This window comes from Pteropus alecto, unplaced genomic scaffold (genome assembly GCF_000325575.1).
Source record: "Pteropus alecto unplaced genomic scaffold, ASM32557v1 scaffold60, whole genome shotgun sequence".
Lineage (NCBI taxonomy): Eukaryota > Metazoa > Chordata > Mammalia > Chiroptera > Pteropodidae > Pteropus > Pteropus alecto.
Genome location: NW_006430726.1, coordinates 5,876,383 through 5,881,753, shown reverse-complemented (window position 1 = coordinate 5,881,753; position 5,371 = coordinate 5,876,383). Strand labels below are relative to the sequence as shown.

Below are 5,371 nucleotides of genomic sequence, written 5' to 3'. Positions count from 1 at the left end.
CCTTACAAGAGCCCCCACTGCTGTCTTCAGAGCATTCTGCTTTAACCAGTTATCCGTTTTTGTGCTGGCTTCCCACCCCCGGAGCTCTGGGCTGAGCACCCCATTTTCAGCCCAGGATCCTTTAGTTGGCTGCCTTTCTGATCAGAGCTTCAGAAGTGACCACACCAGGGTGGTCGGGCACACTCCCGATTAGAAATGTCCCCAGCCCTCGAAAAAGAGAAAAAACCGAGCGAGGGTTTCAAAGACAGCTTATATTATTCACACTGTCTGGGCCACGTCCCCATCAGCTAGGATGCTAATGTCCAGTGGGTGGCTCGCCGTGCGATCAGATTCTCATGAGCTGTATAAACAAAGAGCCAGGGACAGGAGCAGAATGCTTATCACAGTGGCTGTTGGGATCGCCAGTCTTACTTTCCCGTGCAAGCATAGTACAAGACCAGTAGGATCTGATAAACAAATATTCCGTTTAAGTCACAGTTCTAGAAGGTCGGGCCATGAAACAGAGACCCCACGAGGGCCTGCGCTCCGTCCTCTGCATTTCTTGCTCGTTTTGCCCCGTGGAGCAGTGTCACTGTCTAACACAGATCTGAGAGGTCGACGGAGGCCCGCCCTCGCCGCCATCCCTCACCCTCGCATGGACTTACCTCTGTGGCCAGGGGTTTGACTTAGAATCACACGTAAGATTGAGAAGCCCACGCTCGGGGACAGGTACCGTTATTAGTCTCCCACTGTCTTATCAAGACCACGGGACGGAGGGGAGGGACCCACCGTCTGGCAGGTCAGGACGGGGATGCGTGTTCCCACTTCGGTTTTCTGGGAAAGCTGGAGATCGTAAACCTGGATCTGGCTGAGGGGGTTCATCCCTCTTTTTCCGGGAGCTGGAAGAAATGGGGGCTCTGGACCGTGAGCGGCTGGGGCGAGAGCACGTTGGGGTGAGGGCGCGTGTGTGGGTGCAGGCCAGGCGGTGGTACCAGTGTGCCTTGTACCTTGTGTCCACTCGGCTTTGTTTGGCTTGGTTTTCAGCTGACGGCTGGTTTTCAGCGCATGTGGCAGGTGAATTAGTAGCACAGAGAATGGCTGGTTTCGGGGTGGTCAGCCCCTGGGGCCGGAGCTGGCGATCCTTCTGGAGTCTGGCCCCATGCGCAGGTGGTGAGAAGGGGCAGGACGTGCCCTCGGTGAGTGAGGAGCACAGAGGCCGCCCCAGGGCTGAGGGGACTCACAGGGTGTGGGCAGCAGCGGAGTCCAGCACCGTCACTGGCAGAGGCAGGTGTGGCCCGGGACCGAAGTCGGGACTGGATGTTGCAGCGAGGTGGCAAGAAGCAGCCAGGGAAGATTTGTGGAAAATTCAAATTCTGCGAAAGGCCGGCCTTCCTCCTGCTAGGGGAAGGAGGCGTTTCTGAGGCTTTGCCACGGGACAGTGGAGTAATGGGGATTGCTTCCCCTTTCCTCCAGGCCGGGGCCCCCGCCTCACCCGGGGTGAAGCGGTACACGGCTGTTCCATCTCCACCCCTGACTTCCTAGGAGAAAAGCAGGGAGAACGAGAATGTTCCCGAGCTTTACCCCTGAATTCCGTACTGGATGCTGTTCAGAGTTCACCTCTCAAATCCCATGACCCTGTCGAAAATGGGTAGATATTCAAAAGACCGAAATCCGACCCCTAGTGAGTTTGACTGCCTGTTCTCAAAATAAATGTTCTTAAACAAAAACCTGCTCGATTTCTCTCCAGACAGTGTGACCTACAGGAAAGGGAGTCATTGTCACCTGCCCTTTATTTGTGGTAATTTCCATGCTAATGATGGTGGGGTTGCAGACCAGTTGGTTGGATAATGGATTCGGTGTAGCCGTGTTGTGTCAGAGTCACCAGGGTCGATGCCTAGGGAATGCTGAATGCCACTTGGAGGGAGGGATGAATCATTAACCGACCCCGTTCATTTGCCTGGCATGTTAAAGTAAACATAAGAAAAGACCAAAGGCCCGTAGTTAGCATTAACTGCTGAAACGTCCAGAGAATGTTGTTTTGCTGGAGAAAAAATCGTTGGCATTCGTTGGGGGGGGGTGGGTTCCAAAATGGATAAATACAAACAGGAACGTGGTGAGCTATTCAGATCTGAATCATTCCACACATGTGGCATTTCTTCGCTCAACGAGGCTGAATCAGAAACGCCGGAGCCTGTGAAATAATGATGCTCGAATGACCTGGGTGTCTAAAGCGCTGAGCGTAGGCGAGGAGTTATGGTCACTCGTTTCTCTCTTCCAGATGGTGTCCAGGTGGTGGTGTGGGTGGCGGGGTACGGTGGGGAGGGAGCCTCGGACTCTGCTCATCTGCACTCTGGTGGCTGGCACGGTCCTTTGGCTGGCGAACCTTCAGGCATCCTCGAGAGACCTTGCGCTGAGGGCCAAGATGTGTGGTCCTGTCTCTGAGCCTTTGCTCATTCAGCCCTCCTCCCTGAGGCCTCTTCGTCTTCACCCAGGCGGCCGTTCGTCCAGACTCTCCCCGGGGTGTCCTGTCCCCTCACCCCTGGGGGTGTGAGAACTGGAGCCAACCACATGGAGGCCATGAGCAGCCAGGACACCAATCGGGCCTGGCTCTGTGTCGCATCCTTCAATCCTGCAGAACTGGGGCCACGTCTGCATTCGGCTTTCCCGCCAGCTTATTTGATAAACCTTCGCTGCAAAGGCAGACGCGTGGGTCGGACTGCCTGCTCCCCTCCTCCACCTCCCCTCCCCTCCCCTCCCTCAGCATTGCAAAGTCTCTAAAGTGCATGGAGCCCAGCTGTTACCACATTCAGTTTAGTCTTCACTGCGACTCAGTGTAGTGTTTCATATCATCCCCATTTCACGGGTGGGAAAGGCGAGACTTGAGAGGTGTAACGAAGTTCCAGGGGCACCAGAGCGAGTGGCGGAGCGGAGAAGCCACGCTTTCCGCCTCGAAGGCCTGTGCGGATGCCTTTCTGTGTAGAACTGAGATCGCATCCGTCTCTGACGCATGGGAGTCAGTGATTCCGAGGGCGAAGGCGAGACGGGGCGCGGGGGTCGGGGGAGCTGTCACCTGGGCTGAGTTAAAGGTAAGGAGGTGGCACTGGGGATTACAGAGACCTACGTGCCTTTCTCTCCAGCCATTTGTTAGAGCAGACAGGAGTGAGGGAGGGTCAAGAGGAGACATAGAGAAACAGCACCGTGGCCATGGCGGGCCCTCATTTGTCCCCCACACCCCCTGCTTCCATGCCCGCCCGGCCTCTTCCATCTTCCAGTTAAGAGAAGATAAAAATCCCTCTAATGATGACACGTTATACGCTGGAAGTCCCGTCTCTCGCATTAGAGGGACCCGAAGCCCGGTTGAGGTGGCCGCTGCCTGCCAGCCGGTGTTGTTAGGGCTGCGGCTGGCAATGCTGGTCGTTTCTGGGCGCACCGTGCCCGGAATCACATGCTATGGGTCCAGTGGGTCTGTGCTCGTTTTTTTGTTTGTTTTTAAAATGCAAATCTCAGCTTCAAATTCAATAGCCTCCTTTGGAATATAAAAGAGTTCTAGGTTGTTTAAAGGTTGACTGGAATTCCTGAGCCTGTTAACGGGTCACAGTCTACTAAGTCTCATAATTAGCAGGAGCCCACGGTATGGTGTAAACGCTGCTCAGTATTCAGCGATGGCTAACGCTCCACTGTAGACTGTTTACCTGAGTGGGGCTTTCGTCCACAGTCGACATTTCTGGGCATTGACCTATTTCACACCTAGAGACGAGAGAAAGGGCGAGGGCCCAGATCGCCCCCTCTTCTGTTCCTTTGCACCCCCGACCTCCACTCCCGCCACCGAGTCCCAGTGTTGTGGGTGACCCAGTTTCAAGTCTTGTCCGCCTGTTGAGCTGCATGACCTTGGGGACGTCACCTCTCTACCGTGAGCCTCTGTTCCCTGACCTGCAGACTCTGGGGACTGAATTGGATGATGTCTTGTCAAAGGTCCTTTCTACCCCAGAGGTGCAGTGATTGGGGGAAGATGAAACATCTCCTCCTCGGATAAAATTCAGACGTGTTTCTTACTTACCTAAAACACGGCATGACAGACGCTAAGTGGCCTTTGGGAAGTGTCCCAGCCTCTAGCAGCTGCCCACCTGCCACCTGTCTTTTACTGCAGTGGACAAATGCAAGGAGGAGGATGAAATACATTGGCAGAGTGACATTTAGGAAAATGGGCAGGAGGCAACAGCACAGGAAGAAAGTAAACCTTGTCAACAAATATGTTTAATTAAATAACGTGTGCGTGTGTGTGTGTGTGTGTGTGTGTGTGTGTGTGTGTGTAGTGGTCGCGTTCACTACGATTTGATTTTTCAGGGAAGATTTTAGAAATAAATTTTCTGGAGACAGTAGTGAAACGGGCCACATGCGACGGTGATATGTGAGCACCAGGGAGAGGAACTCACTTCTGAGGGGCGTGGGAAGTTGGAGAATGGGAAGCGCTTGGTGGTGGCAGGGGTGCCGAGATGCTGGTTACCGTGGCAGACAGGCCAGCAGACAACCGCCGAGGGGAGCCGGGCGGACAAGCGGGCTGCTCGGGGGAACGGGCGTCTCCGCTGGACTTTTGCCTTGTTCGATGCGGAGCGAGTTGGCGTCCGTGCCATTTCTTCAGGAAATGTCCAGTCAAGTCCACTGTGTATTAATTAAGTGTATGAATTGAGGGTATTTGAGTAGGTTGCCTTTGGGGGTACGTGGACGAGGCCGAGTTCTCATTTGGCTCAGTGTTGGGGAAACCAGGGCCGGTCCACTTGACACAAGGACGGGGCCAGCTGCTATGCCAGTGAGGTCTCGGCGTCCCATCCCTGTGCGGCCTGGCCTGCCTCGCTGCCATTGCTCGCGCGCCTCAGCGTTCATGTGCGTCTTTCTCCACCGCTCCCCGTCCTGCTCCTTTCTCCAAAGGCTACTTTCGTTTTCCCAGATCAGGCACCATGAGGCTCACTGCCCTCGTTCGCTCAGCAGTGGCCACAATGGCCCAGGGCAGCTCTGTGCTTTCTCTGTGCACAACCTTGTTTTTCGCTTTTGTCTCCCTCACCTGCAGACCAGAAGCCCTGGGAGGACCCAGCCCCCTGCTTGCTTTCCCTGGTCTGCCCGACACCTACTTTTGTGCATGGCACACGGCAGACCGCCTGCCCAATCGATAAACAAGTGAATATCATTAAGCACTTATTAGTCAGGTCAATAATGACAAAGGGTCCCTGAAGACAATGGTTATTTGAAAACACGTCCCAAGCTTTGTACCTCTACCCAAGCTTTGTTCCTCTGCCTCCCCAAATGGTTCTTTGCAAGGACGCAGAGCTGACGTTTTTGCAAACTTGCCTACGTTAGGGGCCATCTTGCCCTTTGTGCGCGGCCACCTGCGTAACCT

The 5,371-nt window shown here is 54.6% G+C and overlaps 1 protein-coding gene across 1 annotated transcript in view; it reads right to left on the bottom strand.

The window, feature by feature from the left end:
- Nucleotides 1-2,663, bottom strand: part of CTXND1 (cortexin domain containing 1) — a 28,013-nt gene extending 25,350 nt beyond the window's left edge. Inside the window, exon 1 of the mRNA XM_025050157.1 lies at nt 645-2,663. The gene's annotated coding sequence lies outside the window, so the exon portion shown is untranslated. The remainder of the gene's footprint in view (nt 1-644) is intronic.
- Nucleotides 2,664-5,371: the final 2,708 nt, after the last annotated feature.